The 16,195-nt window shown below is 42.3% G+C and overlaps 1 pseudogene; it reads right to left on the bottom strand.

The window, feature by feature from the left end:
* Positions 1–5,517: 5,517 nt before the first annotated feature.
* On the bottom strand, positions 5,518–15,987 carry LOC146194452 (uncharacterized; annotated as a pseudogene).
* Between the last annotated feature and the right edge of the window lie 208 nt (positions 15,988–16,195).

Here is a 16,195-nt window from a genome sequence, read left to right as displayed (position 1 = left end):
GATTGCATTGTATTAGCTGGGAACCTCTCTCGTTGTTACACTAAGTCATTGGTTGAAATAGTGACAAAATAATTTTTAAACAGCAATAAAACAAAGCAGCGAAAACGAAACTTAAACTCTTTCAAAGCTTGCATGGCTTCATGGTGTTTCGGTGACGTCACACTCAGTATCTCCGGTGTCTCGCCAGCCTCGCCTGAGCTGACCATGCCATTAGTATGCGATCGAAGCGAGTCTATGAGCCAGGTGACTCGATGCACATGAAATAATTGACACACACAGCAGTGAATCCTTATTAGAACTGTTAGGGGCTCTCTTGTACGACTGTTGCGACAATGATTCGCTGCTAGCGCACTGCCTGCCTCCCGCCACTGCAGTCGGCCGGCGGCCGACGCTCCGATGAACGGGTGAAGCGGACAAGATGCTAAAGCGCTGATTCAGAAATGTGAGTTTTCACGCTATTGAGCGGCTTGTTCGAATTCTTCAAGTACTATTAACATAGCTCGACTGTTTGCAGGTGCTCGTGCAGGTTCTTACTGAATAGTGAATACGCAGGTGACAGTACCCGCTTACTACTTTGCACCAAGTTTGCACTCCGTAGGATGAACATTCTGCCCTTATACCATTTCATCTTTTTTTTTTAAGACTCTTCAGTCATTTTTCTGTTCAATTACACCTTGTCTTTGTGTGAATATTCTGAAAATCCTCTCAAGGTTCGTGTTGTGTGCTCCACCTGCCTTCCAATGCGTCCGCGATGTGCAAGCTCATTGCACGAAAAGAAATACAATTTTTGGTTACTCGCTTATATGGCGAGCTGCTCGAAGTTGTTTCTCAGCATGCGAGCTTCTAGAAGCAAACTATTCACGCTAAGAGGGGAAAAAATAAATGCGAGCAGTGCGAGGACTGCGCCCTCCGCAATTCGCACTTCTTATCTCGCTTAAACATGCACGCTAAGAAGAACCCGCTTAGGCAGTCTGTGATTGTATCATAGGAGACTTCGTTTTCTACCGTCCATTTATAAGCCCACTTCTTACATTGTTAAAGCGCTGTACGCTCTTTTATTACGATCATATTTGTCCAAGTTCATTCTGTTTCTTCGGGGACACTGTCCTAAAATCAACGCCCGGCGAAATGGATAGTTTGTCGCACCAGTGTCTTACGATTAATTCATAAATTTCAAATATCTTATAAGTGTAATTCTAGGTGGTCACGCGAAGAGTAACAGGGACAGCGAGGCCAGACACCGCGTTTAGTACGTATCTGCAAGATTGTCATGTCCCCACTTGACATGGCTGCACAGTTTATCTTTTCATTTTGTGCATTTATCTGTGCGCAATAAGAATTTAAGCACAGTCTGCAGCTTATCTCTGGTTCAAATCACAGTACAAGGAGTAGCAATACTGCATAGCACATTCACACAATGGGTAAATAAGAATGAAAAATCAGACGCTTAGTAATAAAACCAGATAGACAAGGAACACATCACAAAGCATATCAACTTTTCAGGTATGAAAGTGCAAAGCTTGAAAATTTTTTTCCTGGCCAAGAAACACCAATCTACCAGAAAGCCAGACTCATTTTATTCTTATAAGATGCCTTAGTGCTGATCCTTGCACAATCACGAAGCATGTTTAAGTGCGAAGTGTTGATAATTGAACATTAGTTATGATGCCAGAAAGTTTCAGGTTTCATTTCTGTTCATATCTTCCATGAACGAATAGTGTAAGAAGACGAAGGACTTGTTATGAGGTACATTATAGGGTGCCAACAGCCAATGGTACATAGGAAGGCATAGGGAATATTATAGATTAAAATGATAATGTAATCATGGAGATATATGAATATAAAGTTGAATAAATGACGACTATATATGCCGCTGGTGGGATCCGAGCCCCCAGCCTCAAAACCCCCATGCGTTCCTTGTTGGTGGTAGCTGGTTGTATGTCTCTTCCCATGAAATTGCCTTCTTATGGTCGAGGGAAGTTACGTATATAGCATAGATGTTATTTGTGTGGTAGGTGTGGAACCGCTTTCGAAGAGGGCGTCTTCAGCCACATCGTAGGTGCGCTTTGGGACTGATCTGCTAGGCATTTTTCTTGGCCTTTAACAAAACGTTCTTATTGCATCAAAACTAATGAGTGAAAAAGTAACTGCAAAGCAATAACTACAGTACAGGAGAGACATGAATGAGCACTTGTGGTATACTCTGCATGTTTAGTCTTGCACTTCTAGTGAAGCAAAGTATGCCAGCTGTATTCTTTCGTATTTCTCATCAAAATTAGTGGCCACTATTATGTTGTAGTGCAAATGTTGCTTCCACTGTTCCTATCGCTGGTCTTCACAGGTGTTATTGGTTGAGAAAACTGCAACACTTTGAATTACTGCTTAGGCATCTTTTGTGGCCATGTGTGTTGTCAATGTTTCATCCTTCCTAGTCACATTCCAACATATACGGGCTATTGCGCCCTGGAGCCTCCCTAGTCTTTGGTTAATCGTGTATAATTACGCAGGTGATAGTGCCTGCTTACTACTTTGCACTCCATAAGATGAACATTATACAATTTCATTTTTGTTTTTTGACACTCTTCAGTCATCTTACTGTTCCGGTACATATTGTCTTTCATTGAAGGTTATTCTGAAAATTCTTTCAAGGTTCATTTTGCATGCTCAACCTATCTTCTGTCCTCCGCTATACTGAATAGTCTTCATTCTATCCAGCTCTGACCACTCACTCATCACTATCACCTTTCACTTCACAGTTCCTTTCCGAAAATATGCACTGCTCTACTACTGCTCACAGAATCACAAGGGGCAATCCTTCCCACCGCCAAAACATAACGGCACTACTTTGATAAACATGCATACAGTTCTCTTACATTGCAGTAAGTGAGCCAGTAGTGTTCATCAAAACAGCTCTTCATCAAAATCCGTCCACATGGAGAAAGCTTCTAAAACAGCCAGAGACTGCAACCAAGCAAACTCGCATCATGACAAAGCAAAATTTCCCAACATTTGTGGTGATCGCCACAGTTTCTGATTGCCCAAAGTATGACAGGGTGTGAACATGTGGTCCCTCACACTTTCACATGCTGCTTACATCAAATCAAATTCCTCCCCAAAAACAATAATGGTGCACATACTATACAGACAACCCATAAGCTTACATTGCTAGCTAAACCACTAATATTCGCCCACAGTTCTCAGTGTTACAAATTGTGCACTCAGTAGCTTGGAAGCCCCTTTCCTTGCAGGCTCCTGATCAAAACAATGAAACCTCCATTTTGCTTGAAGGAGGAGCAGCTCAGTTTGTCTGGTAAAGTTGAGAACTTAATGAAGTTTCATGTTCTCTCGCATGCTGAATGCATTGTTGACCGAGACATTTTTGTGTCTTCCAGAGAAATGGGTTCTAAATGAATGAAGCGTTTTCTTTAGATTGGTAAAGTAATTCTTGGGACATATGAACATGCTATGAACAGCCTTATAAGCAGAAAGCTTACATGAAGTTCAACTTATCTCGTTGGTGGCTTGCCGTGAGCAATATTCGTAGTCAATGAAAAAACGTCTCCACCCTGAAAGTTGCCGCTACTTTAGCGACTGAGCTAAATTTCTTGTTCATCTTCAAGCTACTTCACAGAATCACTAACAAGAACCAGAATTCATAAAACTTGAATGCTCCCTCAAACGCTGTGCAAGCACATACAGGTTCTATGGAAAAGATGAAGTGCATTAAGAATTATGTGCCGAATCTATGAATGACTTATCAAACTGTTTTCAGTTTTCAGCAATAGCTTCCCGGTTTAAAAAGCAAAACCCCTACATTGTTTTCTTTTTCATCATTCAAGTCCTGTATGATTTACAAAACACATTATGGACACTGTTTATGCCAGAAATATACAGTACACCTACCACTACCTACTTTGAACATTATAATTTGTTATTTCCTTATTTTTGCATTCTGCTCATATTGGCAGTTGAACCCACAGTCAGAGTCCTTTTGCATTAGGATTTTGCTCCAATTTGTATGGTACATGAAACGTTACATACATATTTTTTAAGTGGTTAAAATCTATTAATGGTAAAATCTCTGAATGGTGCTTGCTTCCCTTAGAATACAGTCCTCTTCAGTTTTTCCTTCCTGGTGTACATTTTTGCAATTTTCAATTTTTCCAATGCACATCTATGGCCCATACTGCATTGCAATAACTTGCATTATGTGACTTGTTCTCACCTGCACGTCACTTGCTTTAAAAAGCAAAACATTCCTTTTCATGCAATTCTGTGGGGGACTACTTGTACACAATGCGCCTCTGCACATGGCTCTGAGCGCATAGTCTGCGTAGTTGGTTTATGATCAGGTAAATTAAGTACTTTGCTTCCATAAAGCACAATAAGAGGAGACAATGCTCTTTACACTGCACTCACTGTTACTATTGCTCCAGACTCCAAATTTGCCAATTTTAATTTCAAAGTAGTTCTCACGAGCTGCTTGCTTGCTTTTCAACCACCCTTCACTATGTGTTATGAAACCTGGTGCTGCAAAGAAACCACCAGCAATGTTTCATAGACTGAATTATTTTTTAGGTTCGGTTTGGTACGGTTTACAATTCCAAACGGACTCAGGTTATGAGAGACGCTGAATTATTTTTTACTTGTTTTCTTGTTTTACTTTAGCTCCTAAAGCCAGGAGAGCACTTTGGTCTTTTATTCATATTACATGCCTTGCTCCGGCATAAACTGCGCCACTGCAATGCTGCCCCTGCATATTCTATCTTGCAAATTATCCCTTAACATTTTCTACTATGCACAGTTTCCCCACCACACATCCTTTCTTTTTCTCAACAGCACTACATACTTTGGTACTATCACCCGTACCCTGCTTCCATTATTTCCTTGGCATAAACATAGCGTGTTCTGCATGCTTTCTGCCATCTTAAGTTGCTTCAATGGCGACTGCCTTGTACGTGTACCTCTGCTGTTGCCTATTAAGTAACTTTAAAATGTGCTTGCATCCCCATGGTTGGCCCCCTCATTAGCTGCATAATCAAGAGAAAAAGAAAAAACTGATTTGCCCTTAAAAGTATCCTCTGTGCAACGGCAGATCTTCTGGAATATAAATCATTATAAAAACCAGTCGACGTCAATGGCTGAAGCGGCCTTTTCTATTTGTATCTTAAACCGTATCTAACTGTAAACACAATATGTTCTTTGAAAGGGTGCAGTAAGCAGTTGCACACCAAGGCAAACACATGAAACAACTTATTACATTGCAAGCATACGCTCCACCGGGGTGGCTCATTGGTTAGGGCGCTCGACTGCTGAACCCAAGGATGCGGAGTCGAAACTCTGCCACGGCAGCTGCTTTTCGGTGGAGGCGAAAAGCTAGGCTCTTGTATGCTGTGTGATGTCGGTGCACATTAACTAACACCTGGTCAAAATTTCCCCTCCATTAAGGCGTCTCTCGCAGCCTACTTACTACATAGATAGGTAAACGACAAATCAAGACTGGATGATAATGTGCACCTATCAACCATTAAATGTAGCAGTACAGAAACTATTGCTCATGAAGTCAGTGCAATAGGCTAGCGGTGCAGTATGTGAAGGGGTCGCAGCTGCAGCTCATGGCTGCTAAGTCCTCCCTTCATTTCAGTCAGCTGACACAGCAAAGCCTGACTGGCGGTTCTGCAGGCTTTCTTCCTAAGATGGTTTTGGGCTATGTTTTGCTGAGATGGTCTCATGGTGTGTGCTCTGGTGCACAGCCTGGGCTGCAGAGAGGATGGCCACTTGCGAACGCACTCAAGCACGAAATCCATCAAGCCCAACACATAAGCTGCAACAAAAAACGCCATTCAAGCTATGGTAAAGGCTGAAGTAAAATACAGTATGTTCTACCTCTAGCATTGTGAACAGGAAATACCAGCTATACATGCATTGCAAGAAACTTTTAAATCTGTTGAAGGTAGCATTCAGTACCTTTAAGGCAAAACTTGAGAACTAGAAATGCAAACAAATCGCTAGTCCTACGTACATGAACTCAGACACAAGCTGGAAAAGTTTAAACACGTGTGTGCCCTTGGTACTACTATTCAAAGCATTGCAATGATAGTGCCTGTACTAGAGTATAGAGCACTGAAATGTTTGACAATGCTAAAAGCTACACACGCAATTTCATGCAGTGATTGTACTTTAATAATTTAGGTCTCTTGTCATAGTTTTCTTACTTTAGCTTGTCGATTCCTTTACAGATTCTGCTGTCCACAGCTTTTCTGCCCGAGAAAATCGTTGGCTGTACCTGGAGCCCCTTCACCATCAGTCATGATACCTCTGTGGCTGTTATGGTTGTAGTGTATAGCAGCAATCTGCATCCTGGAAGTAACAGAAAATGTGGAAGCATGTAAAATTGTATGGAGCAAAGAAATGCACCATGTTTTGAAGCCTCTGAATGTGGTCATTATACATATAACATGCAAAAAAAAATATTAGATGACAACTTTTTTTCCCAATTGCTTTTTTTCCCAATTGAAATTAAATTTGAAGCCTGTATTCATTGCAGTACTCTGATCTCCAGTGTGAAAGTTTGCACCTGAAAGTGGTAGGTTTTTCGCAAGGGAATTTTAAAGAAAAGTGCCCCTTGACGGCAGCACCATCCCATGATCGAGCTATTTGCACGGGCACCCATTATTGTGAATATTGTTGGGTCAAAGTGGTTGGTAGGTGCAGTGCACAAGATACGCAAGCAGTTTTGCACCATCCCAGCATGCTTGATGTGATGTGTGTACCACAGTGGTGTGTCACTGAAACTTTTATTTTGCGGTGGAGTACACCAATTGTTTCAGTGTGACGACGGCTCTAATCTACCATAGGTTTCCTAGTGATCACTAAGAACCTTTGCGATAGGTGGATGAGAGCTGTCCATCCTGCCAACAGGACTCCGAGCAAGCATCCTAGCTTGTGCTCAGAACATTTTGCGCCTCAGTGTTGTGAAAACACTGCGTATCTCAGAGAGACGTGATTATTTATTAGGAGTAACATTAACGTCATAAGCATCTGTACCTCAGTGAGACCTTTAGACTCGCAAAGGCTTCTTTCTGGAGGAGTACGAAGGCAGGTTCTCGTTGAATTACAACGTTGAAGTACAACCTCCCGTTGATGCCGTCAACTGAATGAGGCATGGCAGTGAAGAAGAAGCAGGTCATGGCAAGTTAAAAATGTTCAACTTCAATTTTAGTTCAATTAGAAGTGCTTCTGGCAAGAGTACACTACGAGCATTTATATAATAGCGATTCCGTTGGATGTTGTATGCTCATCTGCATGAGCCCTGAGCGTAGGCTTATTCGGTGTGTCCTTGCAATTAGTTTTCATTAGGGAGAGGTGACGTTAAAATTCAGCTACTTTGGTCATCTGATGAGAAAAGAGGAGTCGCAGGAGAAATATTTGGTGTTAGGAAAGGTTGAGGGTCGCCGGAGAAGGAGTAGGCAGCGAACACGATGGTTAGATGGCATCCTCGAGGCACTGCAGATGAAGTTATGTGATGTTCGGAAGATAGTGAGAGACCGGAAAGCGTGGCGTGACATGGTCCATAGGGTCACGAAGAGTCGGACAGGACTGAACGACTGAACTGAGAGGTGACGTGCAAGGACGGTACATGTGAGTTTAAACACTAATATGCTTCTTTCATTTTTTTTCTGTACCTCTTCCTTTAAAAACCTGTTTTGAACAAAAAGCCGACATTGTCTTTTTCTCCATTGCCATGATTCCAAACGGTGCATTGGCAACTTTGGAAAATATTACGTGCATTGACTGCAGTTTCACTTCTGTGAATAAACCATTTGAAGTCTGTGCCCATGGATTTGTGGCTTTTTGTTCTTGCTGTCCTTTTGGCTACCTCAATCACACCCTTATGCTTTTTTCTACGCAAGGCGAAATTCCTTTTGCTAACATGGACTGCAAACTTGAGGCACATTGCACCTGTGTCACAGAAACTTCAAAACATAAATGAAAACTAAATAAAGGCTCCACACAGCTGCCTATGCATTAAAGATGTGCGGCTATCACTCGTATATTCAAATGAGAAAGTCTTGTAGTGTGCACTTGGAAATGTTTTCCTGATTTTTCCCTATATACAACTAGGAAGCGGCTGCCGGTTTCTCCTTCTCAAGCGGCCCACAACCACCATGCAAACATGCCTTTTGGTTTAGGCTATAAAACTTATCTTGCTGGTATGAAAACTGCGGTAAGTAAATGAAGGCTGCTCTGCCATATTTTTGCACTGCTGTAAATGATGAACTTCCAACAACGCGTGCAGCTCACAGGCTAAATCAGACGGGTTACAACTGAAACAGGTGCAAAAATAAACATGTTGCTTTATGCCTTTGAACTTTTGTAATGCAGCAGTAAAAAAAAAGCCAGGCTCGTAAACTAATGGCGAGAGCAATATTAAACACAGATCCACCCACCTCTTCTCGTCAGTGTGCTTTGAATGAAAGTATTATGTAGGATTGTCGAACTGTAGCTGGCGATAAGTTCTCTCCAAAAGCTCGCCGTCCAGACAGACCTTCGAAAATTGAGCGTAAATTATTTGGGATGTATGGCCTCGTGAGGACGCTGTGCACCACGGCAATGTTCCGGCAGTAGATTCTCTCATAAATCGGTCGGCACTCGCCGCACGGACAGATGTCAGCGGGAACAACACATTTTTGTTCCTGCGATCGTATCGGAAATGCATGCATGTGGAATGACCTTACAGCCTACGCGACCCGTCATGTGGCTGGCTCTCGCGGCGGTGGTTACAGTACAGGTTTTGTATTATTAATTTTAACGCACGAGCGTCGAGCCAACTTACTTTAGAGCAAACTACTTGTCGGCGCCTTAAGATGGAGATAAGCGTGCAACACGGCGAGAGTTCGTGCACTCGCACGGAAAAAGAGCGTCGTCTGCTACACTACACCAATCACGAGGACACGCGCAGCACAGCGCATGCGCGCGAATGGCAAACGTGATTCCTTCTTTTTTTTTCTATTGCGGCAGTCTGCGCTGGAGACGAAACAGGGTTAAGATTAAAAAAAAAAAAAACAGAAAAAAAACAGAAGCACAAGGAAAGCACCGCCTAAAATGCAAACCATATTTGAGGAGCTCTCCTTGAGGTGGGAACACGGTAAAAGAGGTACCAAGAGAAGCACGTGTGCTCTACTGAGCGACGTCTTTTCCTTTTTTTTTACCAGATATGTGTCCGCGTGATCGGAGCAACGTAGCAGACGACGATCTACCTTTGTGCGCGAGAACAAACTCCCACCGTGTTGCACCAGCAGTTTAGTCGACGCTCGTGCTTATTATTACAAATAATGGCGGCTCTACATGTGATGGGCTTAGGTAGGTACATGAACAGCGAGCTGTACGTCCGGCCGAAAATCGTCGAATTAGTCGCCTGCTCTCCGCGCTTCCACACATATCGGCAGCGCGGCTTCGGGTTCCGATATAATCCCTGGTTTGTTTTCTTTCTTGTTTGTTTAAAAACTGATCTAGGGACTTTAGGCTCCGATTTCTGCGAGACGCAAACCGAAACAGAAACCGCTGAGGCGCCTTGATGTGATATTGGCTGTGACGCCATGCGGCGCGGCTCCGCATATTTTCGAATTACCGGGAGGCCACACTGTAGACATGTCTGACAGTTCGGAGTACAGTTTGTCAGAGAACAGTACGTCTTTAGACGATTCATTTCATGATTTCCTGCCGAACGACTCGCCCTTCATGCACGACCCACCGCCGCGGGAGCCAGCTGGCCCACATGACAGGTCGCGTGGACTGCAAGAAGTAGCCGGTCTGAACTCACAGAAGTAAGTACACGTGTAAGTTCCGTATGCATGCATTTCTTATACGGTCTTCGGAAAAAAAGTGTATGTGCTGTTCCCGCTGAAAGCTGTTCGTGCGGCGAGTGTCGGCCGACACAATTTGATGAAAGACTCCGCTGCCGGAACATTGCCGCAGTGAACGACGTCCTCACGGAGCAATGCATCACAAGCTACCCTCTATTTTCGAAGCTCTGTTTAGATGGCGACCTTTTAGAGGTGAATTCTCGGTAGATACAGTTCTACAGTCCGACATACTTTGAGCACGCCGACGAGAAGAGGTGGGTGGATCCGTGTTTATATCGCTCATTTCATGCGCGGCAGTGCGACATTCGCGAGCTTCTCAATTGCTTTTTTTGCTGATGCATTACAAATTTTGACAAGCATGACGCGATCTGTTTATTCATTGTCTGTTTTAGTTTCAGCACCTGTGATTTAGCTTGAGGCGGCGCTCGTTGCTGGAGGTTCGTCACAGGACGAAAATTACGACTGATTTAGCCTTTTTCTACATACCTGTCAAATTCTAGCAGCAACCAAAAATGAGAATAATTTCGCTACAAATGTTCATTTTCTTGTTCTGGAGGAAAATTTTAAACTTTGCATTTATTTCACATTTAAGAGAATAATTGTAATCTGTTTGTAGCCAGCTCCATAGCACTCAGTGTATTTGCATAGATGTAAGGGCAAACTCCAATAATAAAATCGTATGGCATATTCATACAGCATCCTTCATTCTCTGAATGTGATTTTGGTTTCAGGAAGCTGGGGTATACAGCCTATGGGCTGTTTGTATGGTGGGTGTGGGACCACTTGGGCAGAGGGAATCGGCAGCCCCTTCCTGGTTGCGTGCTGGGAAAAAGTAGGAAAAAAATTCCAAGTGCACACTATACGACTTTCTCGGGGGGATAGGTGAGTGATGCTTGCACTATCTGATGCATAAGCAGCTCTGTAGAGCCTCTGTATTAGCCTTCATTTCTGTTTTTGTTGCATGTGCCTAAGGTTTGCAGTCCATATGTTAGCAAATGAAATTTGACCTTACATGAAAAAAACCATAAGTGTGAAACTAAGGTACGGAAAGGACAGCAAGAGCAAAAAGACAGAACTCATGGGCACAGACTTCCAACTATTTATTCATCAAAATGAAATTGCAGCCAATTCAAAATCGTCTGCTTTTTGTTAACAGGTTACCAAAGCAAGAGGTATAGAAAAAAAAATGAAATAAGCATATTATATTTCTAAACTCACATGTATCTTCCTTGCACGCCACCTGTACCTAATGAAAACCAAATGCAAGGAAACACCGAATAAGCCTAGGCTCAGAGCTTATGCAGATGAGCGCACAACATCCAACGGAATCACTTTTATATATTTAAAAAAAGGACAAAGCGCTATTATCTAATTGCTCGTTGTGTACTCTTGCCAGGTGGCCACTTCTAAATGAATTAAAATTGAAGTTGAACCTTTTTTAACTTGCCATGACCTGCTTCTTCTTCACTGCCATGCCTCATTCAGTTGACGGCATCAATGGGTGGATGTAATTCAACAACGTTGCCACAGAGCCTAACTTCGTACTCCTCCAGAAAGAAGCCTTTGCGAGTCCAAAGGTCTCTCTGAGGTGCAGATGCTCATCATGTTGATGTTATTCCTAATAAATAATCACGTCTCTCTGAGGTATCAGTGTTTTCACAACGCCGTGGCATAGGATGTTCTGAACACAAGCTAGGATGCTTGCTCGGAGTCCTGTTGGCAGGGTGTACAGCTCTCATCCACCTGTCGCAAAGGTTCTTAGTGATCACTGAAAACCTATGGTAGATTACAGCCGTCGACACACAGGAAAAATTGGTGTACTCCAACGAATAACAAAAATTTTAGTGACCCACTACTGTGGCACACACATCACATTAAGCATGCTGGGATGGTGCAGAACTGCTTGCGCATCTCGTGTACTGCACCTACCAACCACCTTAATCTAACAATAATCACAGTTTGGGGTGCTTGTGCAAATGTCTCGATCATGTGATGTGGCTGCTGTCAAGGGGCACTTTTCTTTAAAATTCGCTTGCGTCACTTTCAGGTGCAAACATTTAACTCAGATGAGACTACTGCAAGAAAACTGCGTCACTTTCAGGTGCTTCAAATTTAATTTTGGTCAGTGAATATCGAAAATCTACTGTAGTCGCCCTGTAAGTGTGTAGTTGCTTTAGCTTGCAACAAACACCAGTGGAAATTACAAGAGACAGTTTTACAATCTTTATATTAGATACAATGTGGAGGCGTTAGCTCTTATATTAGCACTCCCTGCACCCTCATCTGTCATTAGCACTTACAGTGTCATTACGGCATAATTAAGTGGGCAATACTTTCTGTATTTGTGAGTGCAGTTTGAGACCATTGTGCTCATAGTATTGCATGCATTGCTGCGAGCAACTGTTTTAGTACATGAGCCATGTCTTTCAGTATGTGCTTGAAACCTCTAAGCATCCACCAAAAATACGCCTCTCCCACTTACTCACCTTTTTCACTTTCAAAATCAGCAAAACGACAAAACGTGGTGCAAAAGTGAAATTCAGACAAACTGGGAATCCAGTGCAGGTGCAATAAAAATTTTACGAACACTCACCTTGCAAGCATCCCTTCATATTAAAATTTGCTGCTCTTTGGGGCAAAGTGAATGATTAGGCTATGGAATGCTTCTAGTCCATATGTTTGACTGGAGTGCAATGCATGCACAATGTCCTTCAAAAGGTGTGGTGATTGCAAATGGCTTTCATTCTGCAAAAGGATTCTGAACCTGGAAAAAGAATGTAAACAAATGATACGAGACGAACTGTGCACAACAGAACACATTCTTTTCGCATAAAAAAATGTGAATAGTAAACTTGGCTGCCAAAAAAAAAAAAATTGGAAACAAATGTCAGCAGAGCAACCAAGACTGTAGGGTAAGAAACTAAGTGAAGTTCCTTCAACTTGAATATTGCGACCATTGTAGCCCATCACACACTTTTGAGTGTGTTGCAGGCTGATCAGCTTTTGGGAAAAAAGTTCCTCTGGCAATTATGAAGAGATACATTATTATAACCTCAATCATCCAGTTTCATTCAAGGATGGCCTCATGATAACAAGAAGGGTGGAGTGGGTCTGGCTGGTGGTGCACATTGATTACATGGCGTATTATCGAAAGCCATCTCGCAAGAAACAGCTTCTCATTACCACCACTGTTCGTAGCGCACCAGTATAGGTGGCGTATATTTGTCTTCTTCCAGCCCAAAACAATGGTGTGCTGCTTCAAGCAGCCCAAATCTGTTAACTTCTTCTTGAGCCCTATCAAAAGAAAGCAATTTTATAATGTACAAAGAATAACAGAGGTGTAACTAGTTTGTGCATGCTTAACTAGAAGCCTCCGCTGATAACTTACCTTTAGCAATGTGCCAAACATCAAACAGGTGGCGGACTTGGGGTGGCAGCTTTTCATGAATGCCTTGATTTCACTATGGCGGTCGGTCACCAAGCTGGTTATCAGAATTCCTGCATCAATCAGGTGTTCCAATGCCCTTTCTAGGCCCTCCTTCTCCATCCGACTGCTTGAAGTGACTTCAGTCGACTGAAAAAAAAAAACAGGCAAAACATGAAATAAAATAAAGCAGCCAAATGCATAAACATACTCGTGCAGTTTACTAAACCTGCCCATGGTCGGACTTGAGCAATGGCGGTGTGCACTTCTATACAGCCTGCATAATTGCTGCAAATACAATGGAAGGTCTTCTGAGTTTCCCTCTCTGCTGCTGCTTCTGCTGCTAGGGGCATGACGGACCTAGCCTTTCCTGGCCGCTCACTTCTGTGGCGGCAGCCAGCCCACATAGGCTTTCGCCGAAGTGTAAAAAAATAATGCAGAGGGCCCATCTACGTAAAAACAAAAAAAAAACGTGAGCACAAGTAAAAAAAGTTCGAACTTGAAAACATATTTTCTTCAAAAAGCTGGCTCTAACAATTGTAAAAAAAGGAAATCGCTCTCCCGTTTCATAAAATTGGCAAGCGTTGAGATGCGGGCTAGTTGGTTGCTCGCTGTGGATTAAACAGCGCAAATGTGCCCTCCATCTCTACCTATCTCTATCTATTTATGTGTTGTTTATTCTATTATAAATTTAGGCTGAGTACATACATACTGAGGGATGGAGATACTGCACTTTTATTTCCTGTTCTCACCTCACGCAGCATGTAGATACGATGCAAGGTTGGCTCACGACCTAATAAACAATCTCTTAAACAAGCTTTGGTGAACGCAAGCATTGGAAAGACAGACTCAACAGGTGAAAGTTTTGGCTTCCGATTAGCTGCGTAATGTGTTATTTCTCGAAGGGTGAGCTGCATCAACAGTCCATAATCGAGTAATATATGCAAGTTAATTTTTATGGCACAGGTAAAAAAAAGATAAATATTTCTTTTATATTATATGACAAATATAAGCTGCCACTGATTTAAAAGAACATGCCCGGCCATGAAAAAGTCCAAAGAAAAGTCCGACCATGACCAGCCTTTCTCTTCCTGAAATATTTAAAGCGTAACAAAGGAACTAACACAGACTGAATGTTGTAGCATTACATGTACCCTTTTGCTTCATGGAAGAGTTAAAAGAGTTAATCATTATTAGCAGCAACAGGATGATACTCTGTAAGCGCATTTCTTGCTGCACATATGTATTTGTTCAATTTGAACTGAAGTTTATGTGCAGCATGACTACCCACAACTGATGCCATATGAACCCACTCATATAGACAAAGCATGTTAATCAGTTTAAATACTGCACTGTATGCACTTTCAATATTGGTGCTTTGACAAGAAGCATCCTTTCAATTCCATGAAATAACAAAAGATCCTAACCTTCACAAGCTCAATGTGCAGTACTTTGTTCAAAGTGGAGTCCATGAGTGAGTAGGCGCCAAAATCTGCTGAGAATCACACCTGCCATCACCCGTCAAACAGAGAGGCTGGCCTCTTAATGGCTCCATGAGTTTTCGTTGCTCTGACTGCCATGTCTGGAATAGAAAGCAGAATAGATGAAGTAGATTTACGAAAGTATCCATAATGCCTTCAAAAAATGCTGCTTCCTTAAAAGAAACAGGTGAGTGATTGCTGCCTAATGAGGCCTCTTGTTAACTTGATTGATACCAGCACTTGGTGTGAATTGAAAAGACCTAGACTTTCAAGTTCACATCTTTAGAAGACATTGTCTGTGATCCTACATGCAGTACACATTTCACCCTTGCATGATTATAACAGCATTAATCTACGGAAAACCTTATCAAAAGGTGCCTATGCTCAGCATTTAACCAAATGCACCAAGTCATGTTATGCAACGGAGAATGAGAAAGACCTAGTAGTCATTGACGGTTCACTCATTTTATGAGGTACAAATCCTAACTAGTCTCCCATCTGATCTATGTTTGAATACTCTTGCAGAAAACCAAAAAGTGCATTTTATTTTCAAATGCGTGATAATTGAAATGCTGTAAATTCTCTTCTATAAATATCTACCTGATGGGCAAAACCTGTTTATCACTGCTGTTTCAAAATGAGATAACAATGGCACCGCAGATTTTATTTCCTTGCTTTTATTTTTTCAAGATTGTGGCAGCTTTATTTAGTAACTGAGAAACGGTTAAACAGAGCCAGATGTCAAACAGATGAAAGTCACTTTCAGCAGCTTTAGGACTGCTTTAATGCGTAGTAGCTGGACTCCTGCTGAATTATTTTGTGCCTAAATTTGCTATAAGAGTTTAAAACTGCAGTATGAAAAACACCTTTTCATACGAACCTGCTGCACTGCTCATATAAGACAGTACCGTTGAAACTCAAAGTACTGAGTTTTCTGCAGAGTTTGGACTCCCATCACCGACATGATCCTCATGACCTTAGTAGGACTGCTGCCAGTGAAAAGGATTGCAGAGCAGAAGAGAATATTCCCCACCGGCTTGTCGCCATCTTCTGGCTAGCTATACCACCTCTTCGTGTGAGCAGGAGCTATGGGACAGATTATGGTATCAGCTATCATAGTCCCAGATGCCACAATCTTCACATCACAGCCCTTGGCCCCACAGACCTGGCAAATGCTGAGCAATTCCATCAGATTTGCGTGAAACACAGTGTATTTTTTGTCATCTGTGTTCCCTCTTGAGGAGAATCCAGTGGATGTAACCTGCACAATTTCGAATGCCCACTGCGTGGTAAGGAAACTGTTTAGGTTAAGCCAGTACATCCCTGCTCATGGATACCTCACAAATATAACAACTGCTTACTCTGATTCACTGCTCTGTTCATCACAAACGTATGATGTCTCCACAGTTTGCTCTCTACAACAT

Source organism: Amblyomma maculatum, chromosome 3 (genome assembly GCF_055883805.1).
Source record: "Amblyomma maculatum isolate TAMU_Amacu chromosome 3, ASM5588380v1, whole genome shotgun sequence".
NCBI classification, from domain to species: domain Eukaryota; kingdom Metazoa; phylum Arthropoda; class Arachnida; order Ixodida; family Ixodidae; genus Amblyomma; species Amblyomma maculatum.
Note: the sequence above shows the minus strand (reverse complement) of the source record. Positions and strands in the feature narration are given on the sequence as shown.